The following is a 24,089-nucleotide window of genomic DNA, read 5'->3' as shown; positions in this document are numbered from 1 at the left end:
ATGCGATCGGCAAGTCCTAGGTGCTGAGGTTTTACCCACAGCGCCACCCGCTATTTCTTTACATATTATCTAATACATTCCTATATCAATATGTGGTCTTGGTCTTATTTCTCAACTCAGTCTCACTCCAACATTAATCAAATGCTAGCATTGATAGCGAACCTTTATTGTATTTTTGAACATATGTTTTATATCTATCCCACTTTTCCATAATTTTTTGTTTTGAATTGCCTCTCAGGGTATTTGTTAACTGCGCCATTTCAGCAAATTCTTGTAGCTTGTAATGCCAGTCCGTTATCGTCGGGGCTTCTTGTTCCTTCCACCCCTTTGCCACCAAAGTCCGAGCTGCGACCGTTGCATATAAGAATACCTCCCTAAAGGCCTTCGGGATGTCCCTGCCAACGATGCTTAACAGAAATGCCTCTGGTCTTTTTAAAAAAGTAATTCCAAACATTTTTTTCAACTCGGGAGTTTCCAAAGGCAGAGCAACTTGGACCTTCTTCACAGTTGCAGCACTGCAGCACCCACAAAGAGAAAAAATGGCATCCGACCTCGCTGACTCAGTGGCGTAGCGTGGGTTGTCAGCACCCGGGGCAAGGCAAGTAATTTGCGCCCCCTAACCCGTGGATTTGCACCCCCTAACCCGTGGATTTGCGCACCCTAACCCTAACCCCCAGATGTTGCGCCCGGTGTGGCTGGCCCCCCTGCACCCCCCACGCTACGCCACTGCGCTGACTTGGAGCATTTCAGAGCGCCAGACTGGCAGTCCACCAACGAAGGCCCCACAGCCAACATCCTTTGCTTGAGGCTTAGGGGACACAGGGCTGGCCATTGACACAGTTCTGTCCTCCAACACTTCGGCCTGTTGCTCCGTTTCCCCCACTCGCACCCGAGTCAGTGGTGCCTTGACAGCTGCTTGCCTCTGCCTAAGGACAGGGTCGTCCCATTCAACGTTTCTGAGCTGGAATCTGAACCCTATACCCTTGGTTCTCAAATGCCTTGTTACTCAAACAACTTGGAACCCAAACACTGCAATCCCGGAAGCAAGTGTTCTGGTTTGCAAACTTTTTTCAGAAGCCGAACGTGCTCCGTTTTGAGTGTTACGTTTCCTTTTTAAAAATATATATATATATATAATTTTTATTAACCGACTAATCAAATCAAATCAAATCACATCACATAAATTCCGAATTACATAGCCGAATTTTAAATTTTTGTTGAGGGGACCCATATTTCAAGTTTCAAAGGGGGATTCCGGTCATCTTCTTGCTACTGCGTTCATATCCAAATCAGTCCAGATAAAGTTCATAATTCTATCCAGTCTTATCTTGCTGTTTCCACGTCTCATCTTGTTCGTACATTTTTTCTTTTTCCTTTATGCTCTCTTCTGATATTCTCCTTAAGCAGATAAACACCAATTATATCCTGTGTGGATTTTTCTGTTCGGCCAATCCTCATATCGTGATGGTTTCCATATATCATCACTTTCATAAATAACATCGCTCTTTCCATCATCAATCTCAGGGTCTGTCGTTCTTAAGTCCCACTGAGGAGTCTCACCCACCGTATAAAAACAGCTCTTTCCTCCTCCCAGACTCAAGTCCTCCGACAGAGCTTACCAATATGGCGACGGTATTTTTAACTGCGTCATTCCAGTTACGCTTCCGATCTGAGTGCCACACTTCCGTTTTGAGTGTTACGCTGAGGTCTGCCTATTTTTGCAATTTGTTTTGCGTTTTTGTGGCTCTTTTTTGTTTTGTTTTTGTGACTGTGTGGAACCCAGTTCAGCTACTGATTGATTGATTGATTGATTGGGTGACTGCAGTACATTGTTTATTGCTTTCATCTTATGGATCAATGGTCTCGTTAGATAGTCAAATTCATGTTAAATTGCTGTTTTAAGGGTTGTTTATAGAAGTCTGGAACGAATTAATCCATTTTGCATCACTTTCTATGGGAAAGCGCGCCTTGGTTTTGGAAAGCTTTGGTTTTGGAACGGACTTCCGCAACGGATTAAGGTTGAGAACCGAGGTACCACTGGATCGGGACAGCTTCTGAATATGCTCCCAGGCTGCATGTAGAATCACAGAATTGTAGAGATGGAAGGGACAACGAGGTTCATCGCTTCCAACCCCCTGCAATGCAGGAATCTTATTGCCCGAAGTGGGATTCAAACTCACGCCCTGGAGATTAATAGCCAGTCGTGCTCTGCTGTCTGAGCTAGGCTGGTGAACCGACAGCCCCTTTTGTGTGTCTCGCTGTCCTTCCCCACTCCCGCTCCCAGTCATTCCTCCCACCGATCAGCCTCAATTAAACTCGGGCTTCAGCAAATGTACATTAGCAGGCTGTACCCGAGTGTAACGTACAGGCTGCACATAGCTTATCAATGAATCACTTTTTCCTGATGTACGTTTCCAAGGAAGCCACTTGGGAGAGGGTGAACAGGGAAGGAGCGGGCCGTGTGTGTGTGTGTGTGTGCAGTGCAGGGACTGCCTTGGCCCAAGTCCAGTGAGCGCGCGAATGACGGCAAGAGGAGGCACGGTTTGTCCCGTTCACGCAACAGGTTGTTAAATAACAGTAATAATAAAGGCTAAGTGCCTCCTATTTGTCCCAACGCGGAAAGGAACTGATTCCAGCTGGCAGAGTTGCAAACCCAGGATTGAACAAGATGTATCTATACACACACACACACACACACACACACACACACACACACTTGCTTTCCTCCTGCCCTCTTCCTCGCTCTTGTTATCTCTGTTTGGAAATCACACACACACACTGTTACTCCAGAAGCTTATTTGCAATGGAAACTTTAAAAGGGATTGAGAGGACAAGGGGAAACCCTTTATGAGAATTGGGGGGCTGCCACTATTTAGGGGTGGCACAATTGTAGTCGGTTGGCAGGTCTAACACAACAAACCCATTTCCCCAAAGATCAGATTTTTTTCTTTTTGTGTGTGTGATTAGGAAACTGACATAACTGTCACCTCACCTCCCTGAAAACAACCCCCTATCTGCACTGTAGGTTTAAAGCAGTATCATACCACTTTAAGATCACTGAAGATGGTGACAGCAGCCACGAAATGAAAAGACGCCTGCTTCTTGGGAGAAAAGCAATGACAAACCTAGACAGCATCTTAAAAAGCAGAGACATCACCTTGCCAACAAAGGTCCGTATAGTTAAAGCTATGGTTTTCCCAGTAGAGATGTATGGAAGTGAGAGCTGGACCGTAAAGAAGGCTGATAGCCGAAGAATTGATGCTTTTGAATTATGGTGCTGGAGGAGACTCTTGAGAGCCCCATGGACTGCAAGAAGATCAAACCGATCCATTCTGAAGGAAATCAGCCCTGAGTGCTCACGGGAAGGACAGATCCTGAAGCTGAGGCTCCAGTCCTTTGGCCACCTCATGAGAAGAGAAGACTCCCTGGAAAAGCCCCTGATGTAAGGAAAGATGGAGGGCACAAGGAGAAGGGAACAGCAGAGGACGAGATGGCTGGACAGTGTTCTCGAAGCTACTAAAATGAGATTGACCAAACTGCGGGAGGCAGTGGAAGACAGAAGTGCCTGGCGTGCTCTGGTCCATGGGGTCACGAAGAGTCGGACACGACTAAACGACTAAACAACAACAACCACTTTAAATACCTGTGGCTTACCCCAAAGAATCCTGGGATCTGTAGTTCATTAAGAGTGCTGAGAGCTGTTAGGAGATCCTCTGTTCCGCCCGACAGAGCTACAGTTCTCACAGTGGTTTAGTGATAAATCCCTCCTCCCAGGGAACTCTGGGAATTGTGGCTCTGAGAAGGGAGCGGGGGTCTCCTAACAACTGTCGGCACCCCTCACAAACTACATTTCCCAGGATTCTTTGGGGGGACGTTGATTGTTTAAAGTGGTATGACACTACTTTTAAAAAGTACAGTGTTACCTTGGGTTAAGTACTGAATTCGTTCCAGAGGTCCGTTCTTAACCTGAAACTCTTCTTAACCTGAAGCACCACTTTAGCTATTGGGGCCTCCTGCTGCTGTCTCGCCGCCAGAGCACGATTTCTGTTCTCATCCTGAAGCAAAGTTCTTAACCCAAGGTAATATTTCTGGGTTAGCGGAGTCTGTAACCTGAAGCGTATGTAACCTGAAGCGTATGTAACCCGAGGTACCACTGTATAGTGCGGGTGAGGCCTGTGTGAATTCTCATTCAATCGCCAGCACGGTCTGAACTCCCTGAAAAAGAATTCAGGATGAATAGTCAATATACACCTCCCACCTCTAAGCCCTGGAGATGGAGGTTAATTGGGAGGAGGGAAGCAGAGCACAAACCTCTACAGAGTCTATGCAGTAATTTGCAACTGGCTGGTGCCTGGCTGAAGCTTGCAAGCTGCAAGCACAGTCTTCAGAATAATGTTATTAAGATTATTATCATTACTGACGGCACTCCAGCCCCCCAGGAAATTCAAGCTCTCCCCCTGCCACCTGGAGGGAGCCAAGCAAACCTGGGGGCTTCAGGTCTGGCAATCCCACAGGGAATCTACCTGGAGTGGATTCTGTTGCACGGAGAAGCTCTGTCAGAAACACGGCTCAGAGATTGTGCCCATGACACAACACACACAGCTGCGCTGTCGGCTGGAACTGGTAAAAACCACAGCTCCCTTTTCCAAAGGAAACTGAGAAATTTTTCGGAGAGGCTGAAACTAGGGATTTTAAACCGATTTCCCAGCATCTCGGGTGATGCTTTTTACTGGCACGGAGTTGAAGTGGCAGGGCCTCCTTCGTGCCTGTTTGTCAGGCTTCTGTTAAATGCATAGGCACAGGGAGATGAAAAATAGTTGGCAGTTTTAATCCTGTAAAGAGGCAGCTATAATTGAGAGCTCTGGACAAACTGCCTTTCCTTGTCCCCTGCCTCTCCAGACGATTTATTTGATCTACTGTTACTGTATTGTTCTTTCCGCTTTGTACGTTTACTCCAAATCCTGTAGTGTTGAAGGTAGTTCAGAACATAAAAGTTGTAATCCGGCTGAAATAGCTAGTTACAGATTCCTGATCAAAGAACTTGAGATAGCTTTATAGCTTGAAAGTTATGCCTGTTTACTTAGAACGATGCTTCCAGACAAGGGCTTAACATTGCTAACAGCTTTTTCAAATACTGCAATTTTTGTGTGTTTCTTTAAAAACTTTTTGGATTTCCTGCAAAAAGTGTAAATCAGATTAAATGTGCAAAAAAAGATGGGCTGGTATTTTGATGCCAGTGATGTCAGATGCTGCAAAAACAAACAAACAAACAAGAACAAAACAAACCAATTTATGCGCATGAGAAGCATTGAACCTAGGGTAAACACTGAGTTCATTATGCCAAGTAGGAATGTGTACACACCCACATTTACTCTGCATCCTGTGTGCTCCCCTTGATGGTTTAGGTAGCTACAGTGTACTCACAAGACGCTAGACACAATCCAGAACTATCCTGCAGCTTCTTGTGAAATGCTGCGTTTTTATACATGCTCCGCCCCCAAACCAGCTTTGATCTGAATTGAGAACGGCTCAAAGACACTGTTGTGGACAAACGGCAGGGGACTTAGATACACATCAGACAGTGCTGATGTATACAACATCGTTGCCGTCCTGTTTTCATTGGTTTAAGCAATAAAATGTACATTTAAAAAAAACGTGTACAGCAACTTGCAAAACACAGCAAAAACAACCTCACGGTGTTTTAAGCCCATAATGTTTGCAAGCCTAAGCGCAGAGAGGATCTTAATGAGGTCAGACAGTTGGCAAGTTAACCAGGGTGGCCTTTGGATAAAGGGGCGCACTCTAACCCTACGAAACATCCTTCTGGCGCTATCCAGATGTTTAGGACTACATGGGAGTTGCCATCCACAACATCGGGAAGGTAAACGGCGTTTCCGTGCGCTGCTCTGGTTCGCCAGAAGCGGCTTAGTCATGCTGGCCACATGACCCGGAAGCTGTACGCCGGCTCCCTCGGCCAATAAAGCGAGATGAGCGCTGCAACCCCAGAGTCAGTCACGACTGGACCTAATGGCCAGGGGTCCCTTTACCTTTAACTCATTTGGTGGCGGGGTTCTCTGCCGATGTGCTGGGCATAGTCCTATTGATAAAAAGAAAACTGTCATTCCCACTTCTGTGTTTGAACACTGCATGTTTGTGCTGCGCAAGCATGATTAACCTTCCCTCCTCGCACAGGTTCCTCGATGCAAATTGCCCCCCAGAGCTGCAATTAGCCACGGAAGGGAAAAACATATCGGCACCATACAGGAAGGAGCCTGTGCGTTTTCCTCTCCTTGGTTTATAGGAACTGGTGTGTGTGGTTTGAATCACGAGAGTCAGCACTGGGAGAGATTTCTGGTTTGTTAATTTTTAAGCTGTGCTAAGGCGGCCTGGCCTGATCCAATCCGCAGGGCCTGAGGCTGCTGTTGACGCAGGCATCTCCAACAACACATCCAGTTCCGTCCTTCTTGGTACTGGGGCCAGATTCAGAATCCAGAGATTCACATTGAAAGAAAAAGGTTTATGTCCATGCAGCTAAACCTGAAAATGTATGCAGGATGCGGGTGGCGCTGTGGGTTAAACCACAGAGCCTAGGACTTGCCGATCAGAAGGTCGGGGGTTCGAATCCCTGCGACGGGGTGAGCTCCCGTTGTTTGGTCCCTGCTCCTGCCAACCTAGCAGTTCGAAAGCACGTCAAAGTGCAAGTAGATAAATAGGTACCGCTCCCGCGGGAAGGTAAACGGCATTTCCGTGCGCTGCTCTGGTTTGCCAGAAGCGGCTTAGTCATGCTGGCCACATGACCCGGAAGCTGTATGCCGGCTCCCTCGGCCAATAAAGTGAGATGAGCGCCGCAACCCCAGAGTCGGTCACGACTGGACCTAATGGTCAGGGGTCCCTTTACCTTTACCTATAATCTTGAAAGGCTGAATTGGCCAGGTCTTCCATGTGCTATGTGTGTAAATAGGTGCAAGAGCAGACCTCCGCATGTATCCCTAGAGATGAAATTATGCAGGGTAACCGGCGAACCGGCACCAGAGCAGCACACGGAAACGCCGTTTACCTTCCCGCTAGAAAGCTGTTCCTATTTATCTACTTGCACTTAATTGTGCTTTCGAACTGCTAGGTGGGCAGGAGCTGGGACCGAACGACGAAGCTTTTGAGGTAGGTGATCTTTATTTCCTGCTAAATGGAATCATAGAAGGGGCCACTAGGGTCATTTAGTCCAACCCCTGCAATGCAGAAATATTTTGCCCAATGTGAGGCTTGAACCCACGACCCTGACATTTTGAGACTCCTGATCAACCAACCGAGGTACGGACATAGCCTGGCTCAGCCTGGGCAAAAGGCAGGTAAAGTCAGCCACCAAAAAAACAGCTTTCTAGTTAACTGGTCCCTGGTTAACTGGCCAATGCTGTGCATATTTTCCTAGGGAGAAGCCCCCGTGTTTGCGCTTCTGTTCCTTGTAAACAGGCATAGGCCAAGGCCTATCGCTGGCACCTCTGAGGCTTAGGTGTGCTTGGTAGGAAAAGCCCCATCACAGAAGGCGTAGATGAGATCAACTACAACTCCCAGGACAGTGCTGGCCGGCCCTGATGGAAGTTATAGTTCAAAAATACCTGGAGGGCTCAAAGGCAGCAAGCTGTAAAAAACAAAACAAAAAACCCCAATGATTTTGTTAAAAACAACAAATTTGTGTTTAAAAAATGAATAAAAATTATATAAGCATAGCCACGAAAAAACACCAAAGCACTACCCTATGCCTGTTTACACAGAAGCAAGTCCCACCGAGTTATATGACACTTGCTCTCAAGTAAAATCCGTATATGGGCTCATGAACAAGAACTACCATCGGCCCAAAATGCTCCTTAACTCTCCGATAGGCTCTCCATTTGGAAGCTGGCTCGGGCTGAAACCAGTAAATTTACTTCCGAGTAAAGTCGATGCAACTCAGCAGAAAATGGAGTGGTGGTGGTGGGGATTTTGTAGGTACATCTACTTATAACTCTCCCCGCCCCCTCCAATTCCCCTTCTGCGATCCCGTGCAAACACTGCGTTTTACTCGAAAGTAAACCTCGCGAGCGCTGAGCACACCCAACCCGCGCCCAGCTTCGCAGCCACTCAGCGACTCCGGCCGAGGCGCGCACGTGCAGCCACACACGCACACGCAGCGGGCGCCTTTTCCCAGTTCACGTGTGAATCCGCACACAGCAGCAGCAGCAGCGAGCAGCAGAAGCAGGCGCCGCTCCACCAATCCGGGCGCTTTTTTCCCGGGGGAAAAAAAGGAGGGAGGCGACTGGGCAGCTCGTCTCCTCCTCCTCCTCCTCCCTGGCGCTGGGTTAGACGGGGGAAGGAAGGAGGGCGGGCAGGCGGGCCGGGAGGAAGCGGCGTGTGGGCTGGGAGCGGGCCGGGCTCCGGCTCGCTGTCTCTGGCTGAGGCTCCCTTGTCACCGCCTGCGTCAGAGCGCAGGAGTTTTCCACTGACGAAAAAGGGCAGCGCAGCAGCTGAGCCGGGAAGGAGGAGGAGCGACGGCGGCGGCGGCAGAGCAGTCCAGCGCCAGGCGCAGCCAGCCAGCCAGTCTCTCCGCAGCCTCGGACGCAGCAGCAGCAGCCGCCGCCAGTCTCGACGGCGATGCAAGCCTGAGCGGCGCCGTCTCGCCCTCCTGCTCCTCCTCTTTCTCCAGCCGAGCCTCCTTCCTCCCAAGCCGGCTTGCTTGCCTTCCCCACCGCCGTCCGAGGAGCCCCCAGCGGCGCCGGTGAGTGTCTGCGTCGACTCGGCTCGCCGCCGTCGGGGCCCGCGCTGCGCTGCGCTCTCGGGGCTTAGAGCGCTGGCGGTGGGGTGCGGGGGACGCGGCGCCCTGAAGAAGGGTTGGGGGGCGTGTTCCCGCGGGGTACTAACTTAGGGTACGAGGGGCCGTAACGAGACCGGCGGCTGCCCCCACCCCGGCGGCTGCAGCCGTTGGATAAAGGGAGAGGGGGCGCTAGAGAGGCGGGAGTTGGGGCTCGTCCAGGTTGGATTGCGGGCGCGGAGGGCTTCCGTTCAGAGAGCCCGACAGGGGGCGCCCTGGAGACGGGGGGTAAGAGAGGGGCAGATTCATAAAGCGACGGCCGGGACTCTCCGTTGGGGCTCGCTCGGGACCTCTGACTGTGATGGATGGGAGCAGTTCACGGCCATGGTAGAAAATGAGGTTGATTTGAAGTGAAACGGAGTTAAGTCGGGGTTGGAAAAGCAGACGTCGGAGCGGGCGGAGGAGCGGGGGTCGTGGGGAGGCGATGCCCACCCTCTAGGGGGCGCTGTAGAGCGGGCGAAAGAGGCGGCTGGAGGAGTTCCGACGGTCGGAAGGGGGCGCGCAGTGTCCAAATGGTGCGCCGAGGCGCGGAGCTGGGTCTGGGGGACGGGAAAGTGGCTCGTTTCTGGCTGTCACACTTCTGATCGTGTTAAGTGGACTCTTCCGGAGGCATTTTGCCTCCTTAGGAGTGGAAACGTTGAGAAGATTCCGGACTCCTGCAGTGCTCACGTCGAGGTTCCTCGCCGTCGAGGCGCTGGCTTCCCCCGGCTGGGGAGCGCGGCTGCTTCCTTTCCCTTATTGTCTAGCGACAGCCTGGATCGTATCCTGATTCCCACCCCCACCCCCGCCACGATCTTACTCCTCGTTTTCTCGTTTCCCTCCTTGCACCTGATCTCTGCCGAGGCGCCTGCGGTTTCGATTCCCGCCGCTCACGTTGATCTGGCCACGGTGTGTTTATTATTACCTGGATTCTTGCGAGCATCTGTTTAGGGAGCCAACGCCGCGCTTTCTTCCTACCATTCGCCCCCCCCTCCTTTAAGGTCCTGGAGTGATGGGTTGTAAAACAGTTCAAAAGAAGTTAATTGAGTTGCCCAAATTCTCCAGCCCTGGGAGATAATGATATTTGGCTCCTCGCTGGGCTATCTCTTAAGGGACTGGCAAGATCTCTCCCTGGGGCGATCTTAGCAAAGAATGTGAGGCAGATTGTGTTCAGCAGCAACAACCCAAAACAAGAATGCCAGATACTATATTATAAAATGTGTTGTTTCTTGGTCTCAGCCTTCCTGGAACCAGAGAGAGAGAGAGAGACTCCACCATTGTGGAAACAACCCCCCACTTTTGGAAAACGTAACTAGTTTTGGAATTTTTGTTTTCCATGTTCTCAGGATTTTCTTTCTTACAGTCCCCCCCCCCCCCCAGGTTTGTTGTCATCAGTCCTTCCTCCTCCTCCTCCTCATGTGTCATAGTTACGCTGGGGAAATACTGTGCTTTAGCTGGAGTTTGATGCCAGGGATGTGAGTCACACACAAGGCAGCTTAAATATAGGTTCTTGGGGTTTTCTTTGAAACATCACAGTTGCTTGTCAATGGCATTGCATCAACGGCAGCCTGTCTGGTTTGCATCACTGAATAACGTCGTTGGAATTCAAAGCCGTGTCATGGCAGTGTTGTCCAAATGTCTCGCGATGGAGGCATGCACTCCCCCACCTCCCTCAAAGTAAAACTGGACGCTCTGTGCTCACGAACACACTCGGAAGCTGAATCTTGTTCCCATGTAACTCCCACCCCCCTTGCAGTTCAGCACAAGCCGCTCCAGGGAATGACTCTTGGCTCCAGGGCAAGCTCAGAACAGGCCCTCATCCAGAGACACAGCAGGCAACCTCCTCCTGGGGGCTTGTGGCCAATACTTCTACACCTCTGTGTTGGGAGTGATTGAACGGTGTGAATGCACACAGTGCAGAACCACAGTAGCATTTCTCCCCACCCCCATCAGAGGCAAGGTCAGAACAGGGCATCATTCAGTGATGCGGCAGGCAGACTCTTTTTTTGTGGGTGGCAAACCATATTCCTGCATGGCAGGGGGTTGGTCTAGATGACCCCTGGGGTCCCTTCCAGTTCTACAATTCTGTGGAAATTAACATTTCCTTTGCAGCATATTAGTACGGTTCAGCAGACAGTGGGATTACGTGCATCGGGTTCATATCCCCTGGCCATAGTTGTTTGTTATGAAGTTAATGACCCTTTTGTCACAAATGCATATTGTTGTTGCAGCAAGGGAAAAACTCACACTTGAGCTGAGTGTAGTCGCTTTTCAACTTCTGGGTAGATTGTGCGGAAGTTAAAATGTAGCTGCAAATGCATGATCTTAGTTTTGCCGTTGGTGCTGCTGCGACGGGGGCTGTTTCTCTTTGCTCTTCTCCTTTTGTGGTCGCTTGCAGAGTTTTGAGTTTGAGGCTGCGTACTTGCAAGGGCCCAAGTCCATTGCACTTGGAATAATAATGTAATGAAATGCATTGGGCTGGGCTGCCCAGCTGTCCTGAGGTATGCACTCCTTTTCTATTACAGTACAGCCTTTTGTGATGTGCTAAGTGACTCATTTATGGCACCCGTATAGCTTTTCTTCATCCCTTGAGGACACGTGACTCTTCCTGCCTGTCAGATCTCTGTTCAGCCTGGAAGTTTGCATCCTTGGATGGGAGCAGAGCCAGACAAAGAAGGCTGCCTTTCCTTCTTTCTGCATTTCTCGCTCTCCTAGACCAAAAAAGCAATAGCAGTTTCTGTTCCGGTTGCTGTTTGATGAAGGAGCCACAGGGAAGCTGCTTTTGCTTTCTCTTGCAGCCACAGCAACACCTACTGGTGCAAAAGCAGGACTGATCAGGAGCAGTTTTCTTGGTGAAACTCCTGTGGGTGGGAGAGAGAGACTTGAGACCAGAAAAGGATGCAGGCTCATGTTTTTACTTGCCTTCTCAAAGCCTTTAATAATAATAAAAAAGCCGTTCTGACAGTCCTGGAGGCCAAAAGTTGATATGGATGACATTTCGTGGTTTCTCTTACAGGGATGTTGGGGGGGGGTTACCTGTGGAAGCCCCTGCTTCTGCCCCACTGCCAATTTTTCTGCACTGTAACTCTCAAAATCCCTAAGGTAAAGGACACCTGGATGGTTAAGTCCAGTCAGAGGCGACTATGGGGTGCAGTGCTCATCTTGCTTTCAGGCCGAGGGAGCTGGCGTTTGTCCACAGACAGCTTTCTGGGTCATGTGGCCAGCATGACTAAGCCGCTTCTGGCGAACCAGAGCAGCGCACGGAAACGCCTTTTACCTTCTCGCCGGAGCAGTACCTATTTATCTACTTGCACTGGTATGCTTTCGGACTACTAGGTTGGCAGGAGCTGGGACAGAACAGTGGGAGCTCACTCTGTTGCGTGGATTCAAACTGCCGGTTTTCTGATTGGCAAGCCCAAGAGGCTCAGTGGTTTAGACCACAGCGCCATGAACAACATTTGGAGTGTCTATAGGTTCCTCTTTCTCAGTCTTTTTATTTTTGCATGTATACCCCACCTGTCGTCCAAGGCGCTCAAGGTTAGCCTGCACAGTTCTTCTCCCCATTTTATCCTCACAGCAACCCTGTGAGGTAGGCTAGTCTAAGAGACCGTGACTGGTCTCACCCAGTGAGCTTTGTGGCTGAGTGGAGATTCGAACCCTGGTGGTCTCCAACACTCTAACTCGGTGGTTCCCAAACTTTCAGGGTTGCACTTTCAGATTAACAATTTGCTTGCACCACACCAAATATTTTTATTGATAAGGCATTGGAAAACAAACTAGGACTGTCCTGGATATCACTTGATTTCTCTTGCTCACCACACCCTTTGAGAACCACTGCTCTAACTGCTACACCACACTGTCTTTGTATTCTGAAGCAACAGGAGCAGCCTGCGCAATGACTTGGTCTCCATCAGCTCTGCCTCTTTTGCTTGTTTTCAGTCCTAGTCATTGCTTTAGTGTGGAAGCATTAATGGAAGCATTAATTTGCAATTATAAGGGGGGATTATTATTATTATTTTAAAGCAAGCTTTTTCTTTCCAAGTGCCCTCATCGCCCTCCCCATCGAGGAATATAATACGCTGGAGGGAAGAACAGTTAACACGGTTCCCTCTCGAGTTACGAACGGACACCCTTTTGGCATCTGTTGCTGCAGAAAACAGATGTCTGTGTTGGGACGAAGGCATTGTCCGTTTGGCTGAGGGTTCCCCAATGGTGCTTACAGAGCGGGGGGGGGGGGCGGGAGGACTTAAGTTGGAGCAGCAAGCAGGAGATATTGATTATGTTTATTAGGGAACGAATCATCTGTTGTCGTGTAGCTGTGTCAATTTGCAAAGCCGTTCACAAGCGCCTGCCCCTCACCGCTCTGCCCTGCGAGGGCTGCTCCCATTTTACAGGGAGTAGAATAGAGGCTGAGATTGGGTGGCAAAAGTCTTGTAGACTGTCCACAGCGGAGGAGGGGACTCTCGAACCCAAGTCTGTCTCCGATCCAGGTTGCCCCCCTTTCCCGCAATCTCAGGGGACTCGCTATTTCTCTTGACGTGGTTGTTGGTTTAGAGCACGGCTGGAATGTTGCTATTCCAGATCTCAACCCAGCAATCAGAAGGGACCTTGAGGGTCATCTAGACCAACCCCCTGCAAGGCAGGAACCTCAGCTAAAGCATCCGTGTCAGATGGCCATCCGACCTCTACTTAAAAACCCTCCAGGGTCCACAACCACCTGAGGGAGCCTGTTCCACTGTCAGACAGCTCTTACTGTCACAAATTTCTTCCTGATGTTGAGTTGGAATCTCCTTTAAACCATGGTTCGAGTCCTACCCTCCAGAGCAGGAGAAGACAAGCTTTCTCCATCTTCCATGTGACAACCCTTGAGATATTTGAAGATGGCCATTAATTCTCCTCTCAGTCGCCTCTTTTCCAGGCTTAAAGATGCCCAGATTCCTCAACAGTTCCTCATAAGGCTTGCTCTCCAGACCCTTGGATCATTTTGGGTGCCCACATTCCAACTTGTCAACATCCTTCTTAAATTGTGGTGCCCAGAACTGGACACAGTATTCCAGGTGCGGTCTGTCCAAGGCAGAACAGAGCGGAACTATTACTTCCCTTGATCTGGACGCTATACTTCTGTTGATACAGCCCCGAAGAGCATTAGTGTTTTTGCTGCCGCATCACACTGTTGTCTCATGTTAAGCTTGTGGTCCACCAAGACCCCTAGATCCTTTTCACATGTAATACTTGGAAGCCAGGTGGCCCCCAGGTGGCTTTCTTACTTAGAACCAATCAGGGGGTGGTTCTCTGTGGGTCTCTGTGCATTCTACCCTACCAGGCCCAAATGGGCTAACATTGGCATTGAAGCATTCAAAGCGCCTCATTTGCGTTATCTCGCCAACACAGCAACCCTGTGAGTTGGGGCAGTAGTAAGTGACATACCCCCTCAAGTGAATTCGTTGTTGTTTCACTGCTATACCGCTTTCTATTTTAAAGAACAAATCTCAAAGTGGTTTACAACACATTGAACACCAAATAAAACAGTCCAGAACAAAACATATTCAAGCTTCAAGGAAAATCTTTCAGATCCTTCTCCAAGTCACCTGACACCCAGAGATCATCATGTGGTCACAACTGGACCCGTGGCTGCTGCCTGGCTGATGTTTAACACTGCTTCCCGGGTTCATGGCTCAATTTCTTCAGCACACCCCCATTGTAGCTTTCCTGTTCTACTTCATGCATAAAAGTGTAGCTCGCCAGACAAGAAATTCAGACCCAGTCAAAATGTCCATTGCCTTTTCCTGCAAATCTGCAGGGATTGCTTGCATGTATCTTCTGATGCTTGTATCTTCCTTGCATGTACAGTGGTACCTCGGGTTAAGTACTTAATTCGTTCCAGAGGTCCGTACTTAACCTGAAACTGTTCTTAACCTGAAGCACCACTTTAGCTAATGGGGCCTCCTGCTGGTACTGCGCCGCCGGAGCATGATTTCTGTTCTCATCCTGAAGCAAAGTTCTTAACCTGAAGCACTATTTCTGGGTTAGCGGAGTCTGTAACCTGAAGCGTATGTAACCTGAAGCGTATGTAACCCGAGGTACCACTGTATCTTGCATGCTTGCATGTATCTTCCGATCCAGATTCTCCTCCTTATATTCCACCTCCCCGATTGCTTTTCGGTTCTTTTTTCTAGAAGGAAAGTAGCTTATCTCATTCAGATTCAGGGACTTCATTGTGGCATGCAGCAAGTAGACGGTTAGACCCCCCCAGTTCTTCCTGCATTATTAAGAGCAGGAGGCCGGCGCGTCAGAGGTAAAACAGAGTGTACCCACCAGAGGACAAACAAGGTAACCGGCTTTGCATTATTCATCAGGTGTAATCAAATAGAGGATTTGCCTAGACACTGAGGGCAGTTTGTATCTTTTGTCTTCCGTCCCTGCTTGAATTTGATTTAAAAGAATTAACAACCAAGTCACTTGCTTCTGCTGCCGGCATCTTTTAACACGGCCGTTCGCCTTTACCAATAATGTCGAGGGTTGAATCGGGCAGGAGCCTGCAAACCACCGCCACGCCTTTCTCTGTGTAAACAGAAGCCCCTGGGTGACTGTAGTGGCTCACGGGAGTTGCTGCAGCCACGCAAGTTGCTTCATAAATCCAGTGCAGCTGGAGAGATGAGTAGGCACTGGGGAAACTGCAGAGAGGGGTGGAGGGAGCCTGTCAGGTTAGAACCAGGGGCTGCTCTAGGTGTGAGCACCCTGGGGTGCCCGCAAACTGGCTCAGGAAATGGAAAGAGTTGGTTCCTGCTAAAATGCAGGCAGATCAAACTGTAGCCTGGGGGCTTTGCGTGCAAGGTAAACACACAAGCAGGTGCTCAGTAGGTTTTGCAAAACATCTAGCTCTGTGTCGCCTGAAGGGCTTCATTTGGGAACTTATGGTCCTGTCCCCTCTCCCAGTTTGCTGCAGGGAAACGGAGGTGTCTCCATTGCTGGAGCCATGAGTACCTGTTGCAGGTGGCGGTTCTGCTGCTAAGCTGGATGCCTCTTAAGTCCTGCAGCAAGAAAAGCTGGATCCTGTGACCTGAATGAATTATGGAAATGAAAGCAAATTAGCATCGACACTCTTTGCATAATGCATTCTGCTCCAGTGATTCAAGAGGAGGGGTGGAGTGTTAAGAGAGTGAACCGTGCGGGCCAGAAATTCCTGAATAAAAACCCTTTCCTTTCTGAGATTTCACCAGGTATTGCTAGAAACTTCATTTCCTGTTTCGATGAGAGCTGGGGTTCCCAGGAACTTGAATTCTGATCCTGATAAACCGAAACCCCGGGCTTCCTTGCATAGGTCTATAGGGCCCCGAAGTGTGTTCTCGGGTTTGGTTTTTTGCCGGATTTGGAAAGAGGGAGATTTATCCCAGTGCCTGCGGCTGGTTGCAGAGAAAGCTTTGAGGTCTTGTAGAAAGATGTGCTGAGTGTTCCCGATGCAGAGAGCAAGTTTTAAAATGGCATTTATGGCATTTTAAGCTTGTTCTATGGTTGTACGAACGTTTCAGGGGCCCTCCCTCCTTATTTTTGCATTGGCACAGCCTGCATCCAAGGTGTAAAGAGAAAGAGAAAGAAGCCGTATGTTCCTTTGCTAAGTTACAAATCTTGTTTACTGGTCACCTGGAAGCTTTCCATCCTCGCCACAGGCAACCAGAAGTCCAGTTTGTTGTTCCTACCTTATTCTTTCTTTCTTTCTTTCTTTCTTTCTTTCTTTCTTTCTTTCTTTCTTTCTTTTTTTTTGCAAAACTAGATAAGCAATTTCTGCCTTTTAAAAAACGACATAGCAAATTTGTGCACCCATACAGCTTAATATTTATACGCCACCCTTCCTGCAATGAGATCATGATGGGTATATGTCTAAGGCAGGGGTAGGCAACTTAAGGTCCGTGGGCCGGATGTGGCCCAATCGCCTTTTCAATCCGGCCCGTGGACTGTCTGGGAATCAGTGTGGTTTTTATATGAGTAGAATGTGTCCTTTTATTTAAAATGCATCTCTGGGTTATTTGTGGGGCATAGGAATTTGTCCATTACACCCCCCCCCCCCAAAAAAAAAAATATAGTCCGGCCCCCCCACATGGTCTGAGGGACAGTGGACCGGCCCACTGCTGAAAAAGTTTGCTGACCCCTGGTCTAAGGGCTACTCCAGGTTACCTCCTCAAGAGCTCTGAGAGTAAGGTGGATGAGCTGAGTGTGTAACTGGTGAGGATTTGAACTTAACTATTATTTGTTAAATTTATACCCCACTTTTTCTCCAGGGAGGTCAAAGTGGCCTACAACTCTTCCCACTCCCCAGTCTAACCCGACAATAATCCCGTGGGGTAGGCCAAGCTAAGAGCGAGTGACTGGCTCAAGGCGACCCAGTGAGTTTCATGGCTGAGTGGGAATACGAACCCTGCTTTCCCAGGTCCTAGGCTGGCACTCTAACCACTACACCGCACTGCTTCTCCTGCGTGTAAACAGTAAGAGCTGTTCAATGATGGAACGGACTCCCTAGGAATGTAGTGGACTCTCCTTCCACGGAGGTTTTTAAGCAGAGATTGGGCGGCCGTCTGTCATGGATGCTTTGGCTGAGATTCCCTCATTGCAGGGGGTTGGACTGGATGACCTTTGAGGTCCCTTCCAATTCTATGATTCTGTGAAATCTAGCACCTCTGTCTCCCTTGCCCAGCCCTAACTGGGCACTTGCCATCTTTATTTGTTCTAACGATGCTCAGATGATTGGTGCGCCCCTTCCAAGTCGCCTGCCCTGGTTGTGTGACTCCCATTCGTCTCCGCGGGGTTTGTGCCAGGGAGTCTCTGTGAGGATTGTGCCCTGTGTGACTGGGGCATGCGGCTGAATTACGCCCATGAGCTGTTTTCTCCCGTGATGCGTGTTCCCGTCGTTGGCTTCCTGAGCACTCGGTCAGTCTCCCCGGACAAAACGCTGCCTGCATTTTCTGGCGGGTAGGGCTTGGTTGTCTCACCGGTCTCTGCTTGCAACTGATTCATGCTTTTTTTATTCTGGGATGTGAAACGTACGTGTGCTTTCTAGCCTTTGCTGTCCCGACTCTATTTTTAGCAGCAGAGAGAGATTATGAAACCTTATAGTCGGCTTAAGTTAACAAAAAAAAGGGGGGGAAACCTCTTGAAGGAGCGGGAATCCCAATTTACTGTTCCTTGAAATAAGGTTGCTGAGTCCCTTTCTGTGCACAAAAGGGACTTCTTGAATCTAGCCTCTTCTGTGCGGTCGTTTCTGGTGGTTTCCCAATGTGGTATCTACATGGGAAATCACAGGGTGAAGGTAGGGAAAAAGTAACTTTGCTGCTGTGGAAATCCCCACTCCCCATTTTTCCCAGCACACACACACATATATGCAAAGTATTGTATGAAGTAGCTTGGAATATTTTTAAAGGAAAGCACCAGAATTATTCCGTCTCTCTCTCTTTTTTATGTGTGGCTCCAGTGTGTATTTCAGGCCTGGAAAGAATATCTTAACATTCACGGGCACCCGCATCACATTTCTAGGTGTGCAAGCAGTCGGAGAATGTTAAAAAAAGCAAATACTTGCATGACACACACACTGAATCATTGGGTCTACGAATGTGACAAGAGAAGCTTTTCAGTATAACCTCTCCCCTGCTCACCTATGGTGAGTCGGTAGTACCTCCAGGTAACCAGGAAAGGAACTTGTTTCTTTCTAATTGGAAAAAGGTGGCCTTTTTTTGTGTGGGCTAAATTGCAAGGTTGGCAAAGATGGTTGCTGGAAGCTTTCCAGTGCCTGCCTAGTTTGGTTTTGGAAAATGAAATTTGGGGGACCAGCGTCCTAACTTCCCTCCCCACAAAGCCCCAAATTCACAGCTTTGCAGGTAGGGTTGCCTCAGGTGCTACCTCAAGTTGGACTGCCGGATTTAGCCCAGGGCTCTCCAGTGGCCAATCCCCACGCCTAGTATATTTCCAGAGCCAGTTGACTAGGGTGGGCGGGTGGAATTCTGCCGTGACCCCAAAGGGGTCTGAACTGGTATGTAGAGAGAGGTCTGCCCCATCCTGTGTCCACATCCAGGGTTTGGACCTTTTGCATGCGTGGTCTGGCTCTCGTACACCAACCTCACAAGCCAGAGCCTGGTGTTTGAAATCAGCCAGGTGCATTTTGCACCTGACTACACGGGTGGCGCTGTGGGTTAAACCACAGAGCCTAGGACTTGCCAATCAGAAGGTCGGCGGTTCGAATCCCTGCGATGGGGTGAGCTCCAGTTGCTCAGTCCCAGCTCCTGCCAACCTAGCAGTTTGAAAGCACATCAAGTGCAAGTAGATAAATAGGTACTGCTCTGGTGGGAAGGTAAACGGCGTTTCCATGTGCTGCTCTGGTTCGCCAGAAGCGGCTTAGTCATGCTGGCCACATGACCCGGAAAAACTGTCTGCGGACAAACGTCAGCTCCCTTGGCCAATAAAGCGAGATGAGCGCGCAACCCCAGAGTCGTTCACAACTGGACTTAACAGTCCGGGGTCCCTTTACCTTTACCTACCCAAAGATGGCAACTAAGAATTCTATTTTGGCAACTGCAACCCTGGTTTAACTGTAAGGAACCATTTGGTTCCTAGCTTATATACCGTGGTAGCTCGGGTTACATACGCTTCAGGTTACAGACTCTGCTAATCCAAAAATAGTACCTCGGGTTAAGAACTTTGCTTCAGGATGAGAACAGAAATCGTGCTCCGGCAGCAGCGGGAGGCCCCATTAGCTAAAGTGGTGCTTCAGGTTAAGAACAGTTTCAGGTTAAGAACGGACCTCCAGAACGAATTAAGTACGTAACTAGAGGTACCACTGTATCAGCTTCTACCACCGCAAGCAGTCCGCCCTCAAGAGAGTGAATTCTCTTAATCCTCTGAACGTTTTCTTCGAGTGTGTTCTTGAAAGTGGTTCTCCCCCCGCCCCACTTCAGGAAACCGAGTGCTGTTATTTATGGCACCAGGCTCTGAAAATAACTCCCATGTAGGTGGGTGTTAACAGCTCAGAAGACTGGGGAGACGCGGGCGGCTGTTTTGGTGCCATCGACTCTGAGATCGCTTGTTTTCTCAGAGTACCACTCCACTGTAAATCATCTCTCTCTCTCTCTCTCTCTCTCTCTCTCTCTCTCTCTGCCCATTCTGAGCACCCACACACTTGGCACCAGCTCTGCAGACGTGAAGCCAGCTTTTGGAGAAGGCTGCTGCAGTCTTGGCGGCTTGGTTGCAAAGGTTGCTCTGTAGTGTTTTGGCTCTCCTTTGTAAACACAAAGAGCCCAGAGCCCCCTGGCCAAATGTCCTTGGCTTCACTTTTGGCAAACAATGACCTTTACCAAATCAAGGCTGCCAGGCCTGGCAGGAGCTGACCTCGAGAGGTGGGCAAGCAGGAACCTGGAGCTCAGCTGTTCTCTGGGGAGGGAGGTGGGCTGTGGTTGCCCTGTGGCGAGGGGAAAGGCACTCTGCACGTGCCTCAGAGGCACCATTTTTCTGCGTGCTGCAGAAGCCGAGCCCTTTCGTGTTGAAACAGGTTTGGGGTTATGTGAGCTTAAAATCAATCTCCGTTGATGAAGCGCTCTTTAGAACAGTGTTAAAAACTCAAATAAATGAGCTAATTGCCAGGTGGCACCTTAAACTGGGGTTGCGGTCGCCACAATGGAAAGTCTAGATACTGTGTTTCTTTTTGCAATGGAATTTGTTGTTGTTGTTTGTTTCTATAGCGCTTTATATTTTAAAGGGGGGGGATCTCAAAGTGGTGTACAATACAGTGGTACCTCAGGTTACATATGCTTCAGGTTACATATGCTTCAGGTTGCAGGCTCTGCTAACCCAGAAATATTACCTCGGGTTAAGAACTTTGCTTCAGGATGAGAACAGAAATCGTGCTCCGGCAGCAGCGGGAGGCCCCATTAGCTAAAGTGGTGCTTCAGGTTAAGAACAGTTTCAGGTTAAGAACGGACCTCTGGAACGAATTAAGTACTTAACCCGAGGTACCACTGTATTATGGACCTGCCTCAGGGCAGGCTTTCAAGGTGATTCCAAGGGAAGTCAAATGGCAGGGTGGAACCTGTGTTCGAATTATACCTTAAGTCTGATTGGTATGCCGGGCCGAGCTGGCAGTCCACTTAGTCAACACATCCTCAGAGGTCAGACTTTTTGGGCAGAGGTATTGTGCCACATCCTGATCCAGGGAGCCTCAGCAAAGGAATTTAGGGACTAGGTTGACGCTCACCATGACAATTAGAAGGAAGTAAATAATTAAGAACCAGACTTACATAAAGAGCTTATGCTTGACTGGGACTGTGCTCTGCTTGGCAGAGAAAACAACATTCTGCCCTTGGCGGCTGCGTCCCTGAGAGCACCCTGTTATTTCCCCCCATAAAATTCAGTAGGCGCCGTTTGGAGACTGACTTCGTTGCACTAAGAGCCCATTGAGAGAAATGCAAAATGTTAAGACTCTGGTCCCATGGACTCCAATGGGATCTACCATCTTCATTGTCGGAGGCTCAAAGCAGGTCATCCCCCCCCTTCCCTATGACTTTCCCTTACAGCGGTACCTCGGGTTACAGACGCTTCAGGTTACAGGCTCCGCTAACCAAGAAATAGTACCTCGGGTTAAGAACTTTGCTTCAGGATGAGAACAGAAATCGTGCTCCGGCAGCAGCGGGAGGCCCCATTAGCTAAAGTGGTGCTTCAGGTTAAGAACAGTTTCAGGTTAAGAACGGACCTCCGGAACGAATTAAGTACTTAACCTGAGGTACCACTGTACATTAAAACAAATCCAGAATAAAACGTATTCAAGCTTCAAGAAAGGTAGTTCAGATCCTTCTCTATTTTGCTTTCCCCATATTTATTTACCTATTTAATTTATATAGCTGCCCCATAGGAAGCAATGTGGGGTAGTGGTTAGCGTGTCGGACTAGGACCTGGGAGGTCAGGGTTCAAATCCCCACTCAGTCAGGAAACTCAAAGCCTCTTAGTCTATTCCAGAGGGTCAAGCTGGACCTTTGGCCTGATCCTGTGTGCAATGGGTTTACGTTCGTCCCCCACCCCACAAGAAGCAACCTGAGCACAAGCTTCTTTATAGCTTTTCTCAGCCTGGTTGCTTGGAGAAGGCCATAACTCGCCATAGGCGAACAGCTCCTGATGCGCTTGTTCTGCAAAGCTGCAGGATTCTGCTCCTCTCTGACAGAATTGGAATTCACCTCTGGGGAAGCTTTCCGTTCACTAATCCTGCAGAAGTTGGCTTTGCTAAAATATTCTTGAGAACCGAGGGGCAAGGTGTGTGTTCCGGCAGGTGGTATTGTTGTGTTTTTGTGGCCTCAGGCTCTCCTGTGAAACTTTTATATCCTGTGTACTAGGGTACTTTCACCTTCTGAGTGGCTTAAATGAATCAGAAGCTTCCTTAGAGCTATCTTACTCCAAAGTAACTTTCTTGTCACACCTCAGAGGAGCTAAATAAGCTTGTCTCTCCCCTTTTAGCCCCATCTCCCCCCCCCCCTATTCCTTCCTGCACACTTCAGAGATTTCCAGGAGAGCTAGCGGTTTCTGCTCAGTGCCTCTCCCCCCCCCCCAAAAAAAACCCTTTCCTTTTGTGCTCCACGACCTCCACTCCTCTTTTTTGAAAGCTGGATGTTCAGATCGGAGTGGAATGCACATCTGGGCTGAATATTTGTTAGAAAGTATTCCCAGGGTAACGCCAAGTTGGCTGTGCCAAAGAGGAATTCCTGCGGGTTTGATCCGCTCCGTGATGTACTTTTTGTTAACGGGAAGGAAAAAAAAAATGGGTTGTGGAGTGTCTCTTTTTGGTCAAAGAGATGAGTAGCGGAGCTGGAGCCCAGAACAAAATGTCAGTTTTGGCAGTTTTGCAAGGGGAGATGAGATGCAAAAATCTGTTTCTATACAATACCATGCTCAGTCTTTTCCACCCCAGCCTGACCCTTTTGTTTGTTTTTTTAAAAAGACCAGTGTTTTCCAAATTTTTAATAACTGAATGAACTTTTAGTTTTCTCTGAGTTAAGATGGAAGGTGCTTGTGCAGTGATATCAGGCCACACTCTGCTCCATGGTGGCCCATTGGAATTGATGGACAGGCACATCTGTTTGGGGGTCTTCTCTGAATAGCGATTAACTAACACCACTGTTAGACTCCCAAATAATTTCGGTTTTAGAGTACCTTAAAAAGAGCCAGTACAGTGGTACCTCGGGTTAAGTACTTAATTCGTTCTGGAGGTCCGATCTTAACCTGAAACTGTTTTTAACCTGAAGCACCGCTTTAGCTAATGGGGCCTCCTGCTGCTGCCATGCCGCTGGAGCACAATTACTGTTCTCATCCTGAAGCAAAGTTCTTAACCTGAAGCACTATTTCTGGGTTAACGGAGTCTGTAACCTGAAGCGTATGTAACCTGAGGTACCACTGTAGTTTGTTTCGGTATGAACAGATGTTCTAGGTGTTTCTTCAGGTCCAATAGGGTCATACTCTCACCTGTTGCAGGTGGAGGGAGCCAGAATCGCTGCCTCCACTCCGAGATGAGGCTGATTGGAAGGCCAGAGCAGTGGATCACGCAGAATGGCGACGGGCCACCTCCCCTGGAAGCAAGTGCTTTCCACCCACGAGAGATGTGGTGCTTGTATAAAAACCCATTTCTGATCTCCTTTCTGAGAACAGAAAGCAGGAAATCCTAGATTTGAAAGGGACACCTAGGGTCATCTAGTCCAACCCCCTGCAATGCAGGAATCTGAGAGACCCTGAGAGAGTAGTAGTAGTTGTTGTTGTTACATGGTTTTATTCTTAAACCTACCTTCATGGCTTGCATGGAAATCTGGATTTTAGGCCTTAGCTGCAGCTTAGCCGCAGTGACCTTTTTGGGTATCAATTGTCTCCCAGTGTGGTGTAGTGGTTAGAGCAGTGGACTCGTAATCTGGTGAACCGGGTTCGCGTCTCCGCTCCTCCACATACAGCTGCTGGGTGACCTTGGGCCAGTCACACTTCTCTGAAGTCTCTCAGCCCCACTCACCTCACAGAGTGTTTGTTGTGGGGGAGGAAGGGAAAGGAGAATGTTAGCCGCTTTGAGACTCCTTCGGGTAGTGATAAAGCGGGATATCAAATCCAAACTCCTCCTCTTCTTCTTCTTCTTCTTCTTCCCACGTTTTGGTGCCCAAATGATTCAGGAGCCCTCGAAGCTTACAGGAGGGAATTTGGTTTGCTCCGATCTGGTTATTCCGGTTCAGATCTGACGCAACTGGTGCCTCGGGCCAATACATGCTCT

The 24,089-nt window shown here is 49.1% G+C and overlaps 1 protein-coding gene across 1 annotated transcript in view; it reads left to right on the top strand.

Moving 5' to 3' along the window:
* Positions 1 to 8,338: 8,338 nt before the first annotated feature.
* The window catches only part of CSRNP1 (cysteine and serine rich nuclear protein 1), a 36,819-nt gene continuing 21,068 nt past the window's right edge, over positions 8,339 to 24,089 (top strand). The window contains exon 1 of the mRNA XM_083579612.1: positions 8,339 to 8,749. The gene's annotated coding sequence lies outside the window, so the exon portion shown is untranslated. The remainder of the gene's footprint in view (positions 8,750 to 24,089) is intronic.

The sequence above is a fragment of the Podarcis filfolensis genome, assembly GCF_964270895.1.
Source record: "Podarcis filfolensis genome assembly, chromosome: 12".
In the NCBI taxonomy this organism is placed as follows: Eukaryota; Metazoa; Chordata; class Lepidosauria; order Squamata; family Lacertidae; genus Podarcis; species Podarcis filfolensis.
The sequence above is the reverse complement of the archived record's forward strand: the minus strand, read 5'-3'. Positions and strand labels throughout refer to the sequence as shown.